Source organism: Saccopteryx bilineata, chromosome 3 (genome assembly GCF_036850765.1).
Source record: "Saccopteryx bilineata isolate mSacBil1 chromosome 3, mSacBil1_pri_phased_curated, whole genome shotgun sequence".
In the NCBI taxonomy this organism is placed as follows: domain Eukaryota; kingdom Metazoa; phylum Chordata; class Mammalia; order Chiroptera; family Emballonuridae; genus Saccopteryx; species Saccopteryx bilineata.
Genome location: NC_089492.1, coordinates 113221429 through 113245071, shown reverse-complemented (window position 1 = coordinate 113245071; position 23643 = coordinate 113221429).

Genomic DNA, 23643 nt, shown 5'->3' with positions numbered 1-23643 from the left:
TTGAAATATAACATGGCACAATGAAAGGGAGAATGTTTCTATTGCACACTGATGCAAACTGAAGGGAATTGGAGACTTCTGTATGGACCTCAGAGGAAAAAAAGTGTGTATTCTTCATACTTTATCTGTTTGAAGTAAGATTGAAGTTGGCTGCTGCCAAGATCTGTACCTGCCAGGAGTTCTCCCCTGCCGCATCACCCTTCCCCACACAGTGCTTCCTGTTTCCTCAATTGCTCATCCAGCATCTCATCAGGTCATTGTAGACAGTGGGCAGATGAGTCTTATGTAGCTGCACCTGTGGCAGGTATTCAGCTTTGAGAGCCTCTTTGGCCTTGCTAATATATAGGGGATAGCAAATTCGTTCATACTACTTGCACCTGGGTTTTGTTTTAGACTTTTCTGATCATGTAAATTAAGTTATTTACAAATGAACATATAAGACCAGAGATCTTAAGGTACCCAGGCTCTATCTTGTCTCTAAAAGGACAGAGGGGACCAAGGTTTTGCAGCATACCTGTAACCCTTTCATGGCACTCATAAAGAAGGTCTGAATTCTTCAACAATAGAATTTACATTTCATCCTACTTTTCTAGACTTCATGAATTATAATGGTGAAGAAAATTTTGGGGGTCATTCATATATGATACCTGTAAGATGACATCAAATCGCTGTATTTCAATTAAATACAACTGTTATAGTAGGGTAACAAATTATATGAAGTTTGGCTACACAGACTCAAATATATCCTTATCTATTTAATTTCTAACTTTTGCTGACATTTCACAATTCAACTCTTCTATAGAAGGCAGAGTAGAAAGGGGTGAAATAAAGAAAGGAGGAGGAAGGAAGGAAGGAAGGAAGGAAGGAAGGAAGGAAGGAAGGAAGGAAGGAAGGAAGGAAGGGAGAGAGAGAGAAAGGGAAGGAGGGAGGGAAGAAGAAAGAGGGAGGAGGGAAGGAGGGAGGGAGGAGAAGAAAGAAGGAGAGAAGGAGGAAGAAAAAAGAAAAATTTTATTGCCTGCCCTGTAGTGGTGCAGTGGATAAAGCTTCAACCTGGAATGCTGAGGTATCTGGTTTGAAACCCTGGGCTTGCCCGAGCAAGGCACATATGGGAGTTGATGATTCCTTCTCCTCCCCCCTTCTCTCTCTCTCTCTCTCTCTCTCTCTCTCTCTCTCTCTCTTTCATTCTCTCTCTGACCTCTCTAAAATGAATAAATAAATTCTTTAAAAAAAGAATTATTTTATTGATTTTAAATTACCAAAAGGAATATGGTACATGGATTTGTTAAACCAAATCTGTTAAACATTAAGATTATTGTTCTTTCAAATTCAAGTCAAATAAAAATTAAGCATAATAATACCAAAAGCCAGCAACTGCATTTTTCTAAATTGTGGTAAATTTACACCAATAAAGTGTTTTTACGTAGCCATGGAAACCATGCTCAAGCTCTCCAAATTATTTTCACACAATTTTTTTTACAGTTTATAGAAGCACTTATACTAGTTATGAAAGAGGGAAATGGGTCTGTCATGCAGAGTGGAAGAGATAATAGCAAATGTAGTGCTCTATACATACATATGTACTACATATAACAGCTGTGAAATGAATTTCCATGATGAAATCATGCGGGGAAAATGGGGATACCAATGATCTATTTACAAGGTTTATGTGATCCTGAACTTTTTCTTCTTTATGACAGTAATTTCAGAGCAGAGCAACAAATTTAAGGACACTAAATTATTGTGCCCGAAAGAACTATGTCTTCTGAATAAAATTTCATAACACTTTGTTTATGATTTGAGAGATATATTAATATTCAAATACCACCTATATGTGAAGGTTAATAAGACTGACCAGTTCCATTTTATAGAGTGTATAGTCAGTTATATATGATATGTTTTAGAAAGATTTTATACTTCCCAAGTTAGTGAATAACTATTTTCCTAAGGTAAAGAGCATGATCTCCAATCTTAGTTGGAGGGGGCTACTTTCCCTGTTGTAGATTCTGTTTTGTTGAGGACTGAAAAGCCAACAGGGTTTTTGCAGTTTAGATTTTTGGGGGACAGAGGTGTGAGGAATTGGCTGTAAGCTGACAGTCTGCCCAACCCCACACCTCACTTGCCTGATTAGGTTGCAAAAAGCTGTTAAACTGTGGTGCTGGATTGTTTTTACTCATCCTACCCCCCATGTCCCCTGAAAGACTGGAGGCAAGTTTCTTAAATTCTTTGTTTAGTAAAGTTAAGATGTAATATATGGTGGGGGGTTTCTGTACTTGGTAAAAAGTCTTGAGTTGCCTTGGAAATGTGATCAGAGATCTCATTGATTTGCTAATGGCTCACATTGCCCTATAAATAAAGCAAGATGCAGTTTTTGGGTATGCTCTCTTCTTGCCAGCAGCAATTGTAGAGCCCTCCAAACCCATTCTTTAATTCTTTAAGTGTATTTTCTTAATTCCGCAACATTCCCACTCAGGACCTGGAATTACTAGTTGCACTGGTTCATGACACTGTTTATTTTTATTGCCATTATTTTAAAAATTTTTCATTTTATTATTAAAATGTTACCTTTGTAACAGTATTAATTTTTGTGCTCTCCTCTACATATTAAATTGAAAAGTAGAAGAAAGAAATGTAACTCTAATGAATTATTTCTAGTATTGACACTGTTATATGGCATTTACAACTATTCCTACCATCAGAATTCAAATAACCCCAGATATTTGCTTTGAATAAAATGTCTGAATTTTTCTCAAATAGTTCTATATCTGTGCAATAACATTGATAATTATGTAGAATTACGCTTTTTTGCATAAAAAATAAACTCTTCAGTAATATTTCTACTCTGGTGTAAAACTTTCTGTAGCCATTCAGAATTGTTTTGTTGTTTTCTTAAAGAAAAGACAAAATAGGACTCTGAAAAATAATTGCTTGAAATACACTGTAGGGAAAAAAAATCATGTTAAATGTATTTCATGCCATTGCTTCTGTGAATGCAGATACTTTCTTTAAGCTGTCATTGTTACTTTTGTCATTCATTGTTATATATTGTGAAAACATTGCTTATTTTTCTGATATTGGCATTTTGCCTGGGAAATGTTACAATGTAAAACTGACTTGGATCTGCAGAAGCAGCTAATTAAATAGCATTGGGAATAACCTTTGTTTCCCTGAGAATGTCCACATCTATTTAAATTATGAAGACAATTAGGGGATCTGTCTCTACACTGGCAAACTGCTTACTAAATGTTTTGACAACACAGAGCAGCAGTTTCAGGATGGGGCTCTAGAGAATGATGTTGTCTAACCTGTGAAATCTTTCTGAGCTTCTCTGTTTTCTTCTTCCTGTGATTAGAGAGTTTGATTATATTATCTCTGAGGTCCTTTTCATTTATACTATTCATTTTTGATGAAAAAAAGCATGTTTTTAATCCAAACTTGCTTTAGGTAATATTGTCTTGATTTATACTCCTTCTGGAAGCCTGAGGCACATCAACAGGCCTCCTTTATCACAATGTTGAATTTTGAAAAAAAATTATATAGTTATTTCTACTGTCAACATTTTGAAGTCATTTAAAATATGTTGATTATAGACATTCATAAAGGCATAATGTCTGAATAGAAAAAAATTCAACACAGAAAGCAGAAGTTAATTTTCAATTGGTCAAAAAAGCCAAAATATTTTGTCAAAATGTCCTTGAAATTACAAAGTAGAAAACAAAATGGGCTTCTAATATTTACCAGTTATAAAGAATGAAGACACTCATCTTAAAGAGTTGATAAAAGATAATATGTATATGGAAGAAAATAGCCACAGTTTTAGTTTACATTTATCTGATAGATTTGAAGAAGATAAGATGCCTCAAAAAGTGATTAAGTAGATAAAGGAGTCAATAACAGATTCCAATTCTATTTCACTAGTCTAGTTTCTTTGTGCTTGGTACCATTTTTCTTAAAATATTATAAAAATAAAGTGAAAAATTAAAGTAATTTAATTTAATTAATTAATTTTTTATATTTTTCCAAAGTTAAAAGTGGAGAGGCAGTCAGACAGACTGCCTGACTAGGACCCACCTAGCATACCCACCATGGGGCAATGCTCTGCCTATCTGAGGTATTGCTCCATTGTGGCTGGAACCATTCTAGCACCTGAGGCAGAAGCTATAGAGCCATCCTCAGCGCCCAGGCCAACTTTGCTCCAATGGAGGCTTGGCTGTGGGAGGGGAAGAGAGAGAGAGGAAGGAGAGGGAGAAGGGTAGAGAAGCAGATAGGCACCTCTTCTGTGTGCCCCGACTGGGAATTGAACCCAGAACTTCTACATGCCGGGCCAATGCTCTATCATTGAGCCAACTGGCCAGGGCAAAAATTAGAGTTATTTTAAAGAATTCTTAATGTATATAGTCTTCTAATTATGTATCAAGTATGAATAAAGTGGGAACTATTGCCTGACCTGTGGTGGCGCAGTGGATAAAGCATCGACCTGGAAATGCTGAGGTCGCCGGTTCGAAACCCTGGGCTTGCCTGGTCAAGGCACATATGGGAGTTGATGCTTCCAATTCTTCCCCCCCTTCTCTCTCTCTGTCTCTCCTCTCTCCCTCTCCCTCTGTCTCTCCCTCTCCTCTCTAAAAATGAATTAAAAAAAAATTAAAAAAAAAATAAAGTGGGAACTATTTCAAATAAAAGCATACTTCAAAGACTTCCTTTCTCCCATCTCATGTTAGTGAGTATACTGTAAGTTTAATTAAGTTGGAGTAAATATATTGATAAAATAGTAAAAAATTTATTTAGGAAATGTACCTTTTACTCTTTTGTTTTTCAAAATTAGTTTGCCTGGAAAACAAAGGATACAGTTGAGAACAGAAAGAGTTGTTAAATAATTTCAAACCATATTTGCTGGCCAAAAATTATTCCACATCAACTTGCACATCAAAAATAATTTGAGCAATAAAAATAGTTGGTGGGTTTTGTGCGCTCATGTCTGTTGAATCAGCAATTTCTCCATCTCCTTTTGTGTACCGACTTTTCTCTATATGCATCCTGAAATAAGTGAAAAAGTGACCACAGCCCAAATAAGCAATGTATTCAATAAATATAAAATTATCTAACTTATTTAAACATGGTAAATCTACATGGCTAAATTTTCCTATTACAAAATAGAAAAAGAACAACAAGAAAAGCTTTCAAACTATTTTAATATGTCTTAGAGCAGATAAGAGCCTGGGAGAACTGGGGTAAAGCAGTGGCCTCCACATACCTGGTGGATTGCCTCAGAGGAAAAAAAAAAGAATGGAATTGGTTCAATCTGATAGCCTTTTAAGCATACCGACAACCGACTTTCTAAATAGACTAATATTTTTATTCACAGGAAATTCCCTATTTACAAAATATTTCTAACAGAATGGCCTTAGTTTAGGATTCCTTATTGGTAAACAAATCTGTAATCCATAGATTTATGAAATACGGTTCTCTGAAGAATGTTTCCTACATTATGCAGCTCCCTGAGGCACACAGTAGAAATACATAAAAGCCTGGAATACTACCCATTAACTAAATGGACTCACAAAACTCAATTTAAAATAAGTCATGAATATGTAATATACAGCATGGTGACTGTGGTTAATAACACTGTATTGTATACTGGAGGGTTGCTAAGAGTGTATGTAAATCTTTCAAGTTCTCATCACACAAAGAACTGTGACTATATGGTGACATGTTAACTAGACTTATATTGGTCATTATTTAACAATATATGCAAATATCAAATCATTATGTTGTATGCCTGAAACTAATATAATGTTATATATCAATTATATCTCAGAAAACAAAAGCACACACAAAAAAACCCCTCTTAGGTTGGAAACCTCACTTTCTTGCCTGTCTTTCCTCTAGTCTCACACTGTACTCTAAGGCTCTACAGAGAAACCCAAGATCTCTCTTGGATCCCTTTATGTTCACACGTCCTAGGTGCGTAATAGATTGACGGAATAAAGATTTTTTACATTTTTAGCTTTCCAGGTGATTCTTCTATTTTAAGTTCCCTTTAGTAAATTTTATAGTCATACTAAAATTACACTTTCATTTTAATTTATGATTTTATTTTAAAACTGAAAAATTAATAGGTTTGTTTTAAAGATTAAGACTGGAAAAATCTTATATTCTTTAAAGTCAAATTCGGAGACAATTTTAGAAAAAGGGGAGATTATTATCTATGGAAATGCATCCTTTATATAAAATTAAATGATTCTTATTAGCCTATGACTAAATATTCCAGTTATATTTTATATGTTAGTCTCTCCTTCCTTGAATTATGAATGTCTCTAAACTTAAAAGACAAGTAATCAATCATATGGAAATGTCAAAAGGTAAAGAAGTAAAACACGAGGTTTGGTAAAAGTAGGTTTACAGCTGTTTGTATGGAAAATAACACAATAATTCATAAATAATAATATAAAAATAATCTGTTTTATGTACTTACCACTGTAAACCTATTTTTTCCACACCCTATATAGTTTCTGACACAGAAATATAGTATTAGATAATCTCTTGGTATCTCCTTTTTATCTAATACTGAAGTGTTAAATTAGTTAAGAATATTTCAATGGATTATTCTGTAATACGTATATTACCAAATTAAGACCTAAAAGCAAATTAAATCCCCACTAAATGAATACCATTGCAAAAAAAAATCTTTATAATTTTTATTATTTGCTTTAAAATTTTTTCATGCTAGAATGAAAAAAAAGTCATAGTAATCTACCTTTATAATATCCTCCTCCAAAAAGATCAGCCAAAATGCTATTTCCTACCCATCTCATTCTAATGCTTTTGTCTCCGCCTCAGTCTTTCATTCCCACAGCCCATCTCTCAGTCTCCCTCTGAATCTGAAACTGGATTAAGTAAATCCTTGCTTTCTGACTATCCCATAAGAGACTTTTCATGCACCATTAATAGCCTCAAAAATGGTATATTATTTTTAAACTCCACATTTCAGAGACATAGTATGTACTTTTCCTGGGAATTTTTAACTTCAAAGAAGTTAATTTTAGAAAAAAAATAAATGGAAGAATTAAATATAGACTTTTTTTTTTCAATTCATTAAAGTATGCTCCTGACTATGACATAATTGAAGCTTTCACTACAAAGTTAATTCCTCAACAACCCACTAAACTGTTTTAAGTTCTCGTAACACCTGCTGAGAAGCAATACAGCTCTGATTTCTCAACCAACCATGGCATCTTTCTGAAAAAAAGAAAAAAAAATAGGCCTCTCAAAATTTTCTAGTTAGAGATTTAAAACCGTTCCTTAACTAGACCTGAACTAAATATACTTGCTCACAAGAAGCTATAAAATGTCCCCTAATTTTTGTGAGCAGTATACTATAAGAAAAAGGGGTTGGGGGTAAGGACCTGGAAAATTTCCTTTCTGGAGTTCTTAATAAAGATTCAAATGTGCCTGGCCAGGCGGTGGCACAGTGGATAGAGAATCGAATTGGGACACAGAGGACCCAGGTTCAAAACCCCAAGGTCGCCATCTTGAGCACAGGCTCATCAACCCAAGGTCACTGGCTTGAGCAAGGGGTCACTCGCTCTACTGTAGGCCCCACACACACACACACACACTGGGTCAAGGCACATATGAGAAAGCAGTCAGTGAATAACTAAGGTGCTGCAAGAAAGAACTGATGCTTCTCATCTCTTTCCCTTCCTGTCTGTCTGTCCCTATCTGTCCTTCCTTCTGTCTCTGTCACAAAAAAAAAAAAAAAAAAAGATTCGAACGTGTGATTCTCTCCTTTTTCCAGAAACTGCTCTGGGGACGCCCGGGTACTTGTAAATTTACATCGTCTGTCTGGACTAGTAAGTACTTTCAGTGTGGAAAGCTGCTGGTGGTCTCCCTAAATGTTATCTCTGACACTAAACTGACTCAGAGATCGTTCAAGGCAAAGCAGCCTTTAATAATTGCTGTTTCTTATCTACATATACAAATATCTGATATCCTTTTGCTATTTCTGGGACTTCCATTAATTACTACAAATCAATCTGTCCATGTCAGAATTTTGCTACATTTTATGTTTCTATTACAATATGTGTAGACAGGAATTGAATTTAAAATGTACTTGCTTTTTTGACCAATCTATTGAAAAACAATTCTTATTTTTAATATTGTAAAATTATATTTTCCTAAGCAATTATTGTAATTACTCTAGAAAATTTTAATTTTCAAAATAAATTTTATCACTTAAAATGGTATTGCCTAGGATTCCACTACATAAGCATGTTTAATTTAATCCCAAAGTCCTGGGATTATTTGTAAATAGTCAAATATAGAGTAATCAAAATGCTATTTAGAAAAAAATTATCCATCACTTAATAAAAATTGTTAGTAGGCGAACTATTCTTTTTAGTGTATTCTAGATTTTTAGTTAAATGTATTTAATCAAATTTCTTTAAATCTCTTAATTCTTTTTTTATTATTTAGAAAATGACATGAGCAATTTTTTTTTATTAAGTGAGAGGAGGGGAGGCAGAGAGACAGACTCCCACATGCGCCCCAACCAGGATCCACCTGGCAAGCCCACTAGGGCAGTGGTCTCCAACCTTTTTTGGGCCACAGACCGTTTAATGTCAGAAAATATTTTCACAGACCTGCCTTTAGTGTGAGATGGATAAATGTATCATGTGACCGAGACAAGAATCAAGAGTGAGTCTTAGACAGATATAACAGAGGGAATCTGGTCATTTAAAAAAAAATAAAACATCATTCAGACTTAAATATAAATAAAATGGAAATAATGTAAGTTATTTATTCTTTCTCTGCAGACAAGTACCAAATGGCCCATGGACCAGTACCGGTCCACAGCCCGGGGATTGGGGACCACTGCACTAGGGGCAATGCTCTGCCTATCTGGGGCCGTTTCTCCATTGCTCAGCAATGGAACCATTTTTTTAGCACATAAGGCAGAGGCCATGGAGTTGTCCTCAATGCCTGAGGCCAACTCACTCAAACCAATCAAACCATAGCTGCAGGAAGGAAAGAGAGAGAGAGAGAGAGAGAGGGAGGGAGAAGAGGGAGGAGTGGAGAAGTAGATGGTCGCTTCTCCTGTGTGCCCTGACCAGGAATTGAACCCAGGACATCCACATGCCAGGCAGACTCTCTACAACTGAGCCAACCGGCCAGGGCCAAACCTTTTAATTCTAATTGATCATCGTTGACATATAGAAAGTCTTAATATTTGGTTTATTTTGCATCAGCTAAATTAGTAAGTTCTCTTAGAATTTATCTCAGTCTTTCATTTGATATAGTATATTTTCTAGGTATATCACATAATATACTTGCTTATGAAGATATTTCTTTAACTAATAATGTGCTTACTCTGATCCTGACATTAATACCAATGTCTCTAACATGTCCTATTTAATATTATGACTGTTAATATTCTAGATAAATGTAATTCATTATTTTAAAATGCTTCACTGAGAATAGACATTGAGTTTTATAAATGCCTTTTAAATGAAAATATATTATTTTGTTTTTATCTATATTAAGACCATTTGATATAGATGTAATTACTTATTTGTACCATTTTTAATTGTAAATATAAAGCAGAATTGGGGTAACCTTTTATTTAGGATTTCTGCATCTGTGTTTGTGAAACTAATCTTTACTCTTGTGCTGTTTTTAATCTTATTATTAATTCTTTTGGTTTTCACTGTTAATTCTATGGTACAATTTTTTAAAGAATTGGGAAGTTTCCCATCATTTTAAATTGGCAATGGAGTATATGAAATGTAAATCACCTAATCTTTAAAGATAGCAATACTTAGTGTGGTAGGGAGCAGGGAGGGGTGTATCAGAAATTCCTTACATGACATTTAAAACTACATATGTTCCATACCCAGTTGTAAATTACTGAATACATTGAGGTACACTAGTAGAATGTACTGCAAATGTAAATTTTGTGGAGACAGAAAAATAATTGTGATAAATAATGGAAACTAACTCACCAAATCACTATCTGGGTTCACTGTCCTTTTTCAGAGGGAAAGGATAATGTCTTTTATTTAATCATGCAATGGCTTGCTAGGCCATGACTCTGCTAGGTGTTCTGCTTCATCTTAAGTTATGTTTATTTTAATTTATCTCTATATTTGAGCTTCTATTTCTAAATGTTTAAATTATTTTTCTTACATTTTAAATTTTTTTATTAAAATACGTACATATTATGGCATACCATGTTGCATATATTAATAACCACTGTATCTATACTACTTTCTCTATTATTTATTATTTTTAATTCTTGTTTTATTTTTTACACTATTGCTATCATCTATATTACTTTGTCCCCCAAATAACTGGACTTTGTATTTATTCATATTATGGGTTGAACATTCATAATTATGAGTTGTCCCCCCAAAAGCAATATATTGAAATCCAAACCTTCAGTGCTCAGCATGTGACATTATTTGGAAGCTAAATCTTTACAGAGGAAGTCAAGTTAAAATAAGATTAGAGTGAGCCCTAATTCAAAATAACTGGTGTTTTTATTTTTTTCGGTTTATTTTATATTGGTTTTAGGTATACAGCATAGTGGTTATACAATCATATACTTTACATAATGTTCCCCTCAATATTTCCAGTACCCCGACTGGCACCATACAGTTATCGCAATATTATGGACTGTGTTCCTTGTGATTTATTTGTATTTGGAGATGCACATGTACAAAGGGAAAACAATGTGAAGGCACAGGAGAGAATTTCATGTAAAAATGAAGATAGAGATTGGAGTGATATATCTATAAACTAAGGAATACCAAGTACTGCCAACAAATTATCAGAAACTGGAAGAGAGACATGGAACAGATTCTCTCTCACACAACCCTCAAAAGATACAAAATCAGGCCAACACTAATTTGAGACATCTAGCCTCAAGATCTGTGAGAAAATAAATTTCTAGTGTGTAAACCATCTGTTTCTGTTACTTAGTAATAACAGCCCTAGAGAACTAACATAACTCATATATTGTTGTTTGTGGTTTACTAGTTTATGTTTTTATATTTGCTAATTGTTTTTCTTCTACTCTTTATCAATTTGTTCTTCTGATATAACTTCTTGAGTTAAAAATATTTTCTTTTAATATAGAAATATGTAAGTCTAAGAAAATATCTTTAATCTAGTTCTGACTACATTCTATAATGTGTCATTTTAAATTAATTTTTTTATTTTTGATCTATGAAATGTTTTGATTGATTTGCTGACCCTGGAGATGTTTAAGATACATTTTTTTTTAATTGAGGAGTTGGAATGTCTTCTCTAAACTTTACTTTCTGCTGTTTTTGCAATGTGTCAAAAGTTATATTTCTGCAATATCTTTTCTTTTGGAAGTTTTACAGTTTATATTTTGAAGTGAGTATAATTATATATTAAGAATATATTTTTAAAATGCATTACAAAACAACACCTAATTATTTTAGAATCTAATATTTAAAAAGTATATAATATACCACTTTCCTAATACCACTTTGTAGATGTTACCATTGTGAAAAGTAAAGATGACCAATATCATAACAATTCTTCAGTCAATGAGAAAAAATATTATTTGTTAATCTATTATCATACTTTATATACACATGTATGTATATACCTATATACACAGAGAGATTGCAATAATTTTATTAGACCATATATAATTTCTATGTTTGACATTTTTCTTGTTTTTATTTGGCCTGATCTGCTAAAATATAGAAAATGTCAAGCTTGCTATATTAGGTTCCTATTCATTTTTCTTTTAACTCTAACAGATTTTTTTCAGCATTTGTTATGTGGTCTATGAGCTTTTAACCTTTACTATCGAATTTTCCTTATATCTATAAGAACTTGAAGTAACTGTTGTTTAAATGTGAATATTGGTTACTTTTTAGTTTAAAAAAGAAGTTGGGCTTAACTCTATACTTTTAAGACTTAAAAATATTTTTTGAATATAAAATTGATAAAATAAATAATTTAGTTCAATTATATTTGAGAAATTAATTTAGGTCATGAAACTTGATTATAATTATTAAATTTGTTCTAATATTTCTTTCAAGAATCATTTTAGCATATTTACAATATTGTGTGTCAATATTTAAAATAAAATTAGTTTAATTACATATATTTAAATTGGTCCATTATTGGCATTACTTTTATGCTAGATCTTTCCTTGTCTTGATATTTTAATTTTAATTCAGTTCAGCTGTAGTACTTGAAACTTTTTCATGAAGTTATGAGTCATGTATTTTCAAAAGTTATGAGTCATGCATTTTCAGAATTTTGCTGTAACTGAGAGCTATTTTCTAGACCATATCCCTAATAATGTGCTACCATTTGGCTGCAAAATATAACTTGACTTAAACTTCAACCAAAGAATTGACTTAAACTTCAAGCAAAAAATTCTTCATGCTGCTTCATTGTCACCAGGTACTAAGTGAAGTAGAGAGACAGATTAAGGAAAACTCTAAGTATGTAAGATTTTATTTTGCTTTGAAACTCAAAAATGTCACCAGGATTTGTCTAAAGGTAGATTCTGTTCCTATTAATTATTCCTGGAAGCAGTGAGGATTTTTAATCTCCAGAATCAGATTTTTCACCTCAGAAAGTTTTTACTCCTTTCTTTTAAGCCATAAATTATCACTGTGTTCAACTTGTTATAGCTTTGTTTTTGGACATACCTCTAATAGTGTCATAGTCAGTTCATGCTGCTTTTAATGCACAATCGCTGGGTGGCTTTAATAGTAAACATTTATTTCTCACAGTTCTGGAGGCTGGGAAGTTCAAGATCAAAGTGCTGGGAATCTGATGTCTTATAAGAGCCCACTTTCTGGTTTGCAGGTCACTTTATTCTTGTATCCTCACATGGCAGAGAACAGAGAGAGGGGATGCAAGCTTTTTATGTCTCTTCTTATAAAGGCACTAATCCAATTAATGAGGGCTCCACCCTCATAACCTGATTACTTCCCAAAGACTCCACTTCCAAATAACCTCACATTGGGGGTTTGGATTTCAACATATAAATTTTGTTGAAACGCATATATTTAGTTTATAGCCAGTAGTATCTATGTTGCTGTTTATTCCCTTTATTCTTGTTTTAAACTGTTTTGTATTTGGTTTTCTTGCAGTCTTTTCTTCTTTTACTGACAGTCCATTACATATCAACCTGAATGCTGATATATTTGCCTTTTTAATTCATCCCAGTATTTTTCTCAGCTATTTATTAGCCAATACAAATAACTCAAGGAAACAGAAGAAATCTTCAGGGGGATGAAGTAAAGGACAAGGAACATGCTGACTCCTAATCTCTGTTCTGAGAGCCTAAACAATTCTGTTACTAAATCTTATCTTGCATTTTGCTGTTTCCAGTATGGGTCAGAGAGGCCCTTGGACTCTATTCTGCTCAGGGCTTTTGCCCTAGGGTGCCTCGCTGTCTCTGACTGTTATTCTGAGTCTGCATATCTCAGAGCATATGCCTTCAATGGAGCACTCAGAGAAAGGAGGTTGAAAAGGTTAGCAGAGAACCATTGGGCTATGAGATGATTTCAAGGAGTCTAGATATAACCATAAAATAGAAGAGGCAGAAAAAAATAAGCCTATAAATTTTCTAAAACTATAAAACCCCAGATATAGTTTCTTCAATAAAATTAAAGTCCAAAGATTTCTCTATTCTGGACTTTAATAGGATCCAAATTGAAAATAAAATAAAGTAAAAGTGAAAAAAAAATAACAGATCATAAGCAAATTACATAAGAACAGTGATAAAAGTAAAATTCTAAAAGCAGTCAGAAATGATGTTTTCTTTGTATAGGATAGAAACAAGATAAGAAGAATAGTAGATATCTCATAAGTATATGACAAGGGAGAAGAGAGTGAAACATTTTTAAAGTAATGGCCAAAAAATAAATAAATTATCAACCTAAAATTTGATATAGCAAGCAAATATATCTTTCAAAAGTGAGGTTGAAATAAATACATAACCAGATATTCAGAGCTAAATCATGTGGGTAACTGAGTTCTCAATACCCTTAATGTGTTCTTACTCATAGTTGAAAAAATAAGATTAGGTTTCCTTTACAGTTCAAAAGCTTCCAGATTTAAGTGACCTGGCTATAATTTTCAGAGAGTAATGAGCTTGACTAAATGTTATCCTACTTGTATGTGTCAGAGTATTAATTAATCAGTAAATAAAAATAGGTATATTTAAAATTGCTATTTGAAGGATTATAAAATCGGATGTCATATTAAAAAATGTTAATTACCCCATCCGGGAATCAAATTATGTTAAAAACCATGTAGTTTTCAACGCAGCCCCTCTCTCTATGTGTCCCATATTGCATATTTGCTTTTACCCCTCTCCATTCTTCCCCCTCCCCTGCAGAAGAGAGGTTTTTTTTATCACAAAATAATTTCCATGGCATTGTCTTCTATATAGACACACACATGTGCACATGCACACACATTTACGTTTTTATGTATTTTACTTTATCTCACCTAAATAACACTCAATTATGTGCTACTGCATTTACTAAAGAGATAGAACCAAAGATTGCTTCTCATTTTAAGGAAAATAAATTACAAATTATAAGTGAATAAGGGAAGTGGAGATTATATTTTCTATATATTTTATCAGCCCTTTCTTTTTGATGGTGAGACATTTTTATCACCTCATATCTTCCAGTAAGTTTCCCTGGGACATGAATTAAGGATCCTATCACAAAACACGATTCAAGGTTTTAAGGAAAACAGCTTGATCTCTCCCTTAGAACAGAGATTCATAAAAGAAGTTTGCTAATCCTTTAATAAACATTCCCTCATTTTCAAAGATAAAAGTACAATCCTGATGCCAGGAATGCATTGTCTAAAGATCGATCTCTATTTGATATGGAGTAGTGAACACTGAAATATTTGGAATTTCATTTTGCAAAGACCTTAGTAATGAATGGCAATGCTATATAACCTTTGCAAGATTTTTGGGGGGTCTCAGAGCATAAGTTCAAAATTCCATACATTTTTTTCTGTCATATTTTAAAATTAATCTTAAGATATCTAAATACATTTGGTTTCAGGTTTGCAAATAACCACATATTCTGTATTTATTTATTTATTTATTACTTATTTATTTATTATTTTCTTTTTTTAACTGAGAAGTGGGGAGTCAGAGAGACGGACTCTCCATGTGCCCAACTGGGATCAATCCAGCATGCCCTCTAGGGGGCAGTGCTCTGCCCATCTGGGGTTGTTCCCTTGCTCGTCAACCAAGTTATTTTAGCGCCTTAGGTGAGCCCATGGAGCCATCCTCAACTCCTTGGGCCAACTTGCTCCAGCCAAGCCATAGCTGCAGGAGAGGAAAAGAAAGATAGAAAGAGAGAAGGAAGATGTGGAGGGTTGGAGAAGCGGATGGTTACTTCTCCTGTGTGCCCTGATCAGGACTCTAACCCAGGACATTCACATGTCAGGCCAACTCTCTACCATTAAGCATACTGGCCAGGGCCTTATTTATTTATTTTTCAAAATATCTGTTTTTATTGTTGGCTTGTTGTCTCTTTCTCCCTAGTCCTTGATTTGTTTTTGCATATATTTCCAATTATCGTGTAATTTTGTATTTCTTGCTTATGTGTTTACCTTCCTATTAGCCACACAAAGGACAGAGTTAGTCATTGCCTTTAACTGGGTCCTAATTGGAGAGCCAGTGGTACAGCCCTGGTATCCAATATATTTGGTTGAAGATTTACATTAAATATTTGTTCATTAAAAGAATAAATAAAGAAAATGTTAAAATTGATACTTTCTGTTTAGATACATGTCTTGCAAACTTGTCTTATAAACAGACAACTTGGAATGTTCACCTATAAAATTATTCAAAATGCTAGGTTCATGTGTGAAATTAAAATCTCTATTCCCTGTTATTAAGATCATTAATTTTAATTCAATAACATTTTACCTTTGACATTTCGAAGCTTTACTATGTACAGTAATGAATAATAAGACCTTTAAAATTTGTTTATCACTCTAATGCTCCAGCTTGTTATGCATATTAAATATGAGCTTTGGTGCTTGTGAGCTTAATTACCATACAGGTAACAGTAATACTTAAACTGAATGTTTTTTTTATTACTAAACACTGCTGCAAACTGCTACATTAAAATATAAGAATCTGTGGTATATAATTTTCACAGCGGCAATGACAATAAATAACATTGCTGATTTTGTCAATACTTCAGCTTTCTAACTAAACTAATTACAAAAAACAACTTTATTGATTACTCTGACCTGAGAAAAGCAACAAGCATTCCTAACATTTATCCTTTTATACATTCCAAATTTAGAATATCAATATTACAATACTATTACTGAATGCTCAAAATTGAAATGTTTGTATATAGAGAAGGCATAACTCACTAAAAATGGGACCATCAAATTATCTGTTGCTTTATTAAGCATGTTATGATATAGGTTTAGCTCTTGCAACAATAAAACTATAAAATTGGCACAGAAATTTTCATGTTAGAAAGCTTAATATTGAATGACTCTTTCATACAGTCTAACACTACTTGTGGGTACCTTTTATTTTTATCTAACAAACATTGGAAAAGAATAATTACCTTCTTTTCAGAGGTGAATAAACTGGAACAGTGACGATAAACAACTTGTTCAAAGACACATAATATAAGAAATCAACATTTTATTAAAAACAAAATCTAAGATCTTTCCTTATTATTAGGCAAATAATAAAGTTGGTTGAACCAAAAAACAGCTACCAATATTGACAGCTAAAATTGGCATGTGATGGGAGCCATTGTCAATCATAATTGGGACATATCAGGTATTCAAACAATATACTATAGAAAACAATAATAGTTTCACATATAAAGGCCAAATTATTTATACTCAGAAATATAATCTCATTCATGTTAATGTCTGAAACTTACCACTTAGGACTCTTGTTGAGCCCCAAATTGGAAAAGTGAGAAAATACATATTTTCTGTTCCAATGAAGATCATGTAATTATTGAACCTCTAGGGCCACTGACATTTCTTCTTATTGAGCAATGTTCAGGAATCAGACTTTTCAAAAATGGCCTAAAACACCATTTTGCAAGCTACTTCCATTCTCTTCCTGTTCTGAACACACATTCTCTTAACTACATACATTTAATTGCAGAAAAATGTAGATTTTTATCAGAAATGTTTCTTTTTAGTGCCTACAATATCTAACAGAATCTCTGAATGCCTATTATTTGCATACTAATGTGCAATTATAGTCTATAAACAAGAAAATCATGGGAGTCCTGCCATACCACCACGTGCTATAGATAAGGGAAGACAATATTGCCCACTCCAAACCCTCACATCTCTAAGCTATGCTTTTGGGACTATAATGCACTAAATTTCTATGGTCCTTTCAAATACCATTTATTTATTTTTAATTTTTAAATTAAATTTAATGGAGTGACATTTATCAATAAGAGTACATAGGTTTCAGGTGAACATCTCTAGCATTTGAACTGTTTATTGTGTTGTGTGCCCATTACCCAAAGTCAAATCATTTTCCGTTACCGTATATTTGTCTTTCATTACTCTCCTCCCCCCATTCTGTACCCATTGGGGACAATTTAAAAAGTTCTCATTAAACCTAATGTCCTATTATCACTTAACCTGCAGAATATCAGAGTATCCTGCCAACCCTTATCTTTGCATTCTCCTTTCCTTACTTTCTTTCTTGGGTCATCTCTAAATTTCCTCATTTCTCTTTCTGAAAACCTTCACTCTGGTTTCTTGAACTTGCATCCTGTAAACTCAGCATGTCTACATACTCAGTTTGTTCTCATGAACACTCTTCTGGCCTGAAATGAAACAAGGCTCCCTGTTTTATCCCTCACAGCCCTCTAAAGGACAGGATCGTTTTTCTCTCCCATCCAGAACATCTCAGGTTCAGGAGGTGTGGTTGATATTCTCCTTGCTTCCTACTGCTTATTCCAGATGTTTTCTCCACCTGCTTTCAGGAAAATGTCCTTCCCTTTGATGCTTGAATTATCTGGCTGTATCACTTTCTCCTTTTGCTAGTACCAGTTTACTTTTGGGTAAATTCTCATTTATTGAAGACCTCGTTTCTGGTTTACAAATTTCCATTCCTTCTCTATTTTGTTATTTTTCTTATTGACTTTAGCATTTAAACTGGATGAATTTTTCAACACTCTAGCTACTAAATTTCTTGACTCTCTCATTTTTAACAAAATGTCTTCTTTCTCCACCTCAGACAACCAATTCCATTGTCACAAATTGGAATTTCGAATGGGCTCTGAGATCCTAAATCCCTCTTGAGGACCTTTCAGCACATAGCATTAAAAAATTTTATTCTAAACTTTCAAGGATATTTTCAAACATGAAGTTAAGAAACTAAAGCTTGGCCTGACCAGGCGGTGGCACAGTGGATAGAGCGTCGGACTGGGATGAGGAAGGACCCAGGTTCGAGACCCCGGGGTTGCCAGCTTGAGCGCAGGCTCATCTGGCTTGAGCAAAAAAAAAGCTCACTAGCATGGACCCAAGGCCACTGGCTCGAGCAAGGGGTTACTCAGTCTGCTGAAGGCCCAAGGTCATGGCACATATGAGAAAGCAATCAATGAACAACTACGGTGTCACAATGAAAAACTGATGATTGATGCTTCTCATCTCTCTCCGTTCCTCTCTGTCTGTCCCTATCTATCCCTTTATCTGACTCTCTCTCTGTCCCTGTAAAAAAAAAAAAAAAGAAACTAAAGCTTGAATTTCTATTCTACACAAGAATATGATACTTCATTTGTACTAAAAAGTCAATTTAAAAGAAAATACTTTTCCTTAAAGGTAATATCAATCAAGTAAAAATTAGGTAACTGATTTTTAGCACCACTTCATAAAAGACATAGTTGCCTCCCCAAATTTTACAGATATGCTATTAGAATTACTAAGAGAGATTAACAAATTCTGAATACAAAAAACCAGCATACAGAAATAATTGTATTTATTTAAACTAGGAATAAATAGATAGAAAATATAACTCAAGCAACCAAAAAATATTTAGAGATAAATATAAAAAAATACAGAAGTTTATAGATCAAATGGTTCAATTTTATTGAAAACTATTTAAGAACAACTAAATCAATACATTTATGTATTTTTTATAAATTAGAAAATTTTAAATTATATTGTTACCTCTTCCTCAAACATTGATTTATAAATTAGTAATAATTCTAATTTTTTTAAAAATCACTTGAGGGGAGTAATTTAAGAAACAGTTTTATAATTTACATGGGAAATCAAAGTGCCTAAAGGAGCCTCAGTATTTAAGAAGAAAAACAAGTGGATACTGGTCGTATAAAATATCAAGAATTATAATGCTGTATTAACTTAGCGTTGATGCAAGTGTTGACCAATGGAACAGATTAGAGTTCAGAAGGAAGCCCATTACAGAAAATATTTGTAACTAATCTAATGTTATATGTGATGGATTCAATAATGCACTATTTCTGAGATAGCAGTACTTGGGTTTAACATTAACAAATATAAGATGGAGCCTGACCAGGCAGTGGCACAGTGGATAGAGTGTTGGACTGGAACACAGAGGACCTATGTTCGAAACCCTAAGGTCACCAGCTTGAGCATGGGCTCATCTAGTTTGAGCACAGCTCACCAGTTTGAACCCAAGCCTTGCTCTGGCTTGTTGAGCAAGGGGTCACTCAATCTGTTATAGTCCCCTGGTCAAGGCACATATGAGAAAACAATCAATGAACAACTAAGGTGCTGCAAGGAAGAATTGATGCTTCTTGCCTCTCTCCCTTCCTGTCTGTCTGTCCTTGTCACTCTCTCTGTCTCACACACACACACACACACAAAAATTCACCTTATTTACATTAAGATCAATATTTATGGTAAGTTGCATAAAACTGGGCCTGAACTAAACACAAATGATAAATTATAGGCAAAATTATTCTTCATAGAAAAGCATGCCTGTTGTAATAGGCATAGCCAATAATATTTGCAGAGTATATTGATAATACATCCTAAATTAAGATGGATCATTTATGAAAACCACCAAATGTGCTTTAAAATCAAACAACTATACATCACATCCTATTAATCAAATGAGTTTCTTCTATTAAGGACTCAAGGCCACGTGCTCTGCATTTTATCATCCCTTCAAAATGCTTAGACAGAAGGGCTCTGCATCAAAATAACACCTCCATGGCTGAGCAACATCTCACCTCTGCACAGGCCAGGAGGCTGCTGTGACGGTGGCCCTGGCCCTGGCTTCTGGCTTTACACTATGATAATGCTAATTAGATTTACAAATAAAAAAATTAGCTGTCATGGTTCCTTTATGTACACATATTATCACTTCCATCATTGAGGATTAAATATGACTGTATATAAGAGACAACCTTAATAACCCTAAATTAGTAAATAGAGATATATTTTTCCTTTAAATAAAAGTCCAGAGATAAGTATTCTGGAATTAGTGGTGGCCACATAAAGTCTTCAGGGTCCTAGAAATTTTCTAGGTCTCCACTTTCCCTGAGATCATCATGTGCCCCACTGACTACTCTCAATCTGAAAATTGTTTTGGGATTATGCTTTATGTGTGGGAGATACTCATATTTCCTTCGCTCATTGATTTTGAAGTCACATTTGCATCTAGTAGTCAGTAGCATCATTTTTGAACATAGAACAGTAAGAATCATGCCAGATACATGCTAGATAATTCTTGGGGGAGTAATTTCAACTAATATTGTCACAAGAATCATTTTTTATCCAACAGTGACAGTCTTAAATTTATGCTTATACCCCCCTCCCTTTATTATTATTTTTTCTTTTGCACTGACTAAGTAAGCAAAGCAATGTTCTATTTTAGAGATGGAATTGACCATATTGATGGTCAGACTCAGTGATTATCAACTATATGACAATCACCTTGGGGGTGATTAGAACTAATGTACCACCCACATGTTCTGCCCCATAGATACAGATCCAAAAGAATAGTGTAAGTCTTGTAGAGTAAAATAAGGATATATAAGTCTGCCATGTATATTTTAATAAAAATCCAAATTATATTAATACTTTATTCCTCCTATTTGAGAACCATTGCTTTAGTCAAATTCCTCTTTTGAGGAATACAAATATAACAAAAAAAAATAGCCTGCTACATCAAAAACTATAAAAACCAGGAGGTAAGATTTATTTCATGTAAGTTTATATCCCCAGCATTTGGCACAATGTCTTTCACAAAATAGCCAATTAATAAAGTTTGTCAGCGTGTACATGTGGCTGGAAGAAGCAGAGTTTTTTCTCAAAAATTTGGGTAAAGGCAGAATGGAGCTTCTCTGGGCAGAAAAAAACCTGGTGGTTTCTTAAGTGTTTAAATGCATTAATCACTATACAAAATGATAGTACTCATTCATTTTCTTATGTTGCTCATTGGCTAGCTCCCTTACTAGAATAGCATTGGCCCCTTACAATGGATGTAGCTGCAGCATCAGAACTCTTCCTGATACTGAGTGGTCAGGCACTCAGATGTGTTCAATGATCATTAAAGGGATATAGTCAAAGGTCCCCCATTTGTAGATTTAGATTTAAAAAATGTGCTAAAATTAAAAGTAATTTTTCACTAAAAGGATAATATATATTCATTGAGAAAAATAAAATAAAAACAAACTGATGAATGGAAATGTGAATATTGTATAACATTCCATTAAAACTACTTTTAATAATTTGGTGAACTGCCCAGCCTTATCTAGGTGCATAAGTCTCTTTGTATATAACTTATAGTAAAAGGCCATTTAGATAGTGTTTTGTTCACTCACTGTTTTACTAAGTAATATTCCATGCACATTTTACTTCTTTGTAGTTATTTGGAATTATATATGGTAAAGCATCAATAATATAACCATTTATATACTAAATAGGAAACTAATTCCAACATCAGGCACCTTGTACTATTCAAATTTAAATTTTAAAATACAACCCTGTAATAGATAACATAGATTTACTTCATTTTTTCTATGTTTACAAAGTATACTACTAAATGAATGTATCACAATTTATGTAAACAGATCCATATTGATAGATATTTGAGTTGTTTCAGTTTTGCTGTTATAAACAATTCACAGTGCTCTTCATATATCTATTCATATATGTGTGTATATTCAGAGGTCATGTTCTTGGAAGTAAAACTTTTGTTTACAAAATACATTTATTTCATATTATGAATTACCAAATTATCTTCTAATTAACTTTGTGTACCTTCACACCCTGGTTACCACAATCTACTACCAAAATTTTAAACTATGTCAGTTTCTTGGATCTAAGAAAACATTTCTCATTATTTTAATATATATTATTTTAATTATTAGTGAAGTAGATAATCCTATACCTAAATGAGGTATAGGTAATGCTAGAACCATGAACCCCAAACTCTTTAGACAGACCATCTAAGATTAGCCCTTCTTCATGACTGAAGAGCCATAGTAAGTGATTCTGGTTTTTACGCTTTCTAATTATGGGGTGATTTGTTAAGTAGCAATAGAAAACTGATGCAGTTGTCAAATATATAAGTTCCTCAATGTTTTAGCTTTGTTACCTTCCCTTTCTTTCATGTTCTCTTTTTCCTTCCCTCTTTTCTTTTTTCCTTTCTTCCTTTCCAATTCTCTTCTTTCCCCTTCCTTCTTTTTTCCTCCTTCCTTTTTTTCTCCCTTTCTTTACTTTTTTTCTTCCCTTTCTTCCCTACCCATCTCTCTCTACACACCATATTTATATGTGTGTCTTACTTTATATTTTTAGTTTTTGTTGACATCACATTGAATTTATTCATTAATGTAGATAAACTATTTAGCACCTTTCTCTTTCAAGTAATATTGATGCATAAAATCATTTAATTGTAACATAGTGCTTTATTGCATGGGTTATTTTCATATCTTCTTGGTTATAAGCCATGCTTTGTTGAACATTTTCTCTATATTTTTTACACTCATTGTTCTATTATTGCCCCAGGAATTTCTGACAGAACTGCTTGGTACATATATTTTAAAAACTTTATATGTAATAATATTATCCCCAGGAAAAGTTGTACAAAGTTATACTCACACTAGTAATTTGTAATAATATATTTTTCTGACATACCATGAATATTTAAATATAGCAATGTTTCATATATATATCAATATAATAAATAATGATAGGCATTTGTAGTTTAAATTAACTGTTTACATATACTTAAGAACTACAAAAAAAAAGTCATGTCATATGTGATTATCTATACGTAAGAGATGTCTTCTTCTCTGGACTTCCATGTAATCCTTGCAAAATGTTGCTATTTTAGGAATATCTGTGATTTATGTGGGAGCTGCACATTAATGTTTTCCTGTAATTGTTGTGCCCCTCTCCCACTGTGTTCACCAGAAAGCACTTTTCCATGTGCTGCAGAATCTTAGATAGAATCAAACTTATCATTTTAATAGTGTTTCATAAACTTTAAATAATTTGCTTTAGTGCCACTGAAGATTTGAGCACATCTACACATAAAAATTTTAAAGTGCATAAAAATTTCAACAGACCTTATATTTATCAAGGCAATATAAAGGTAATTCCAATAATCCA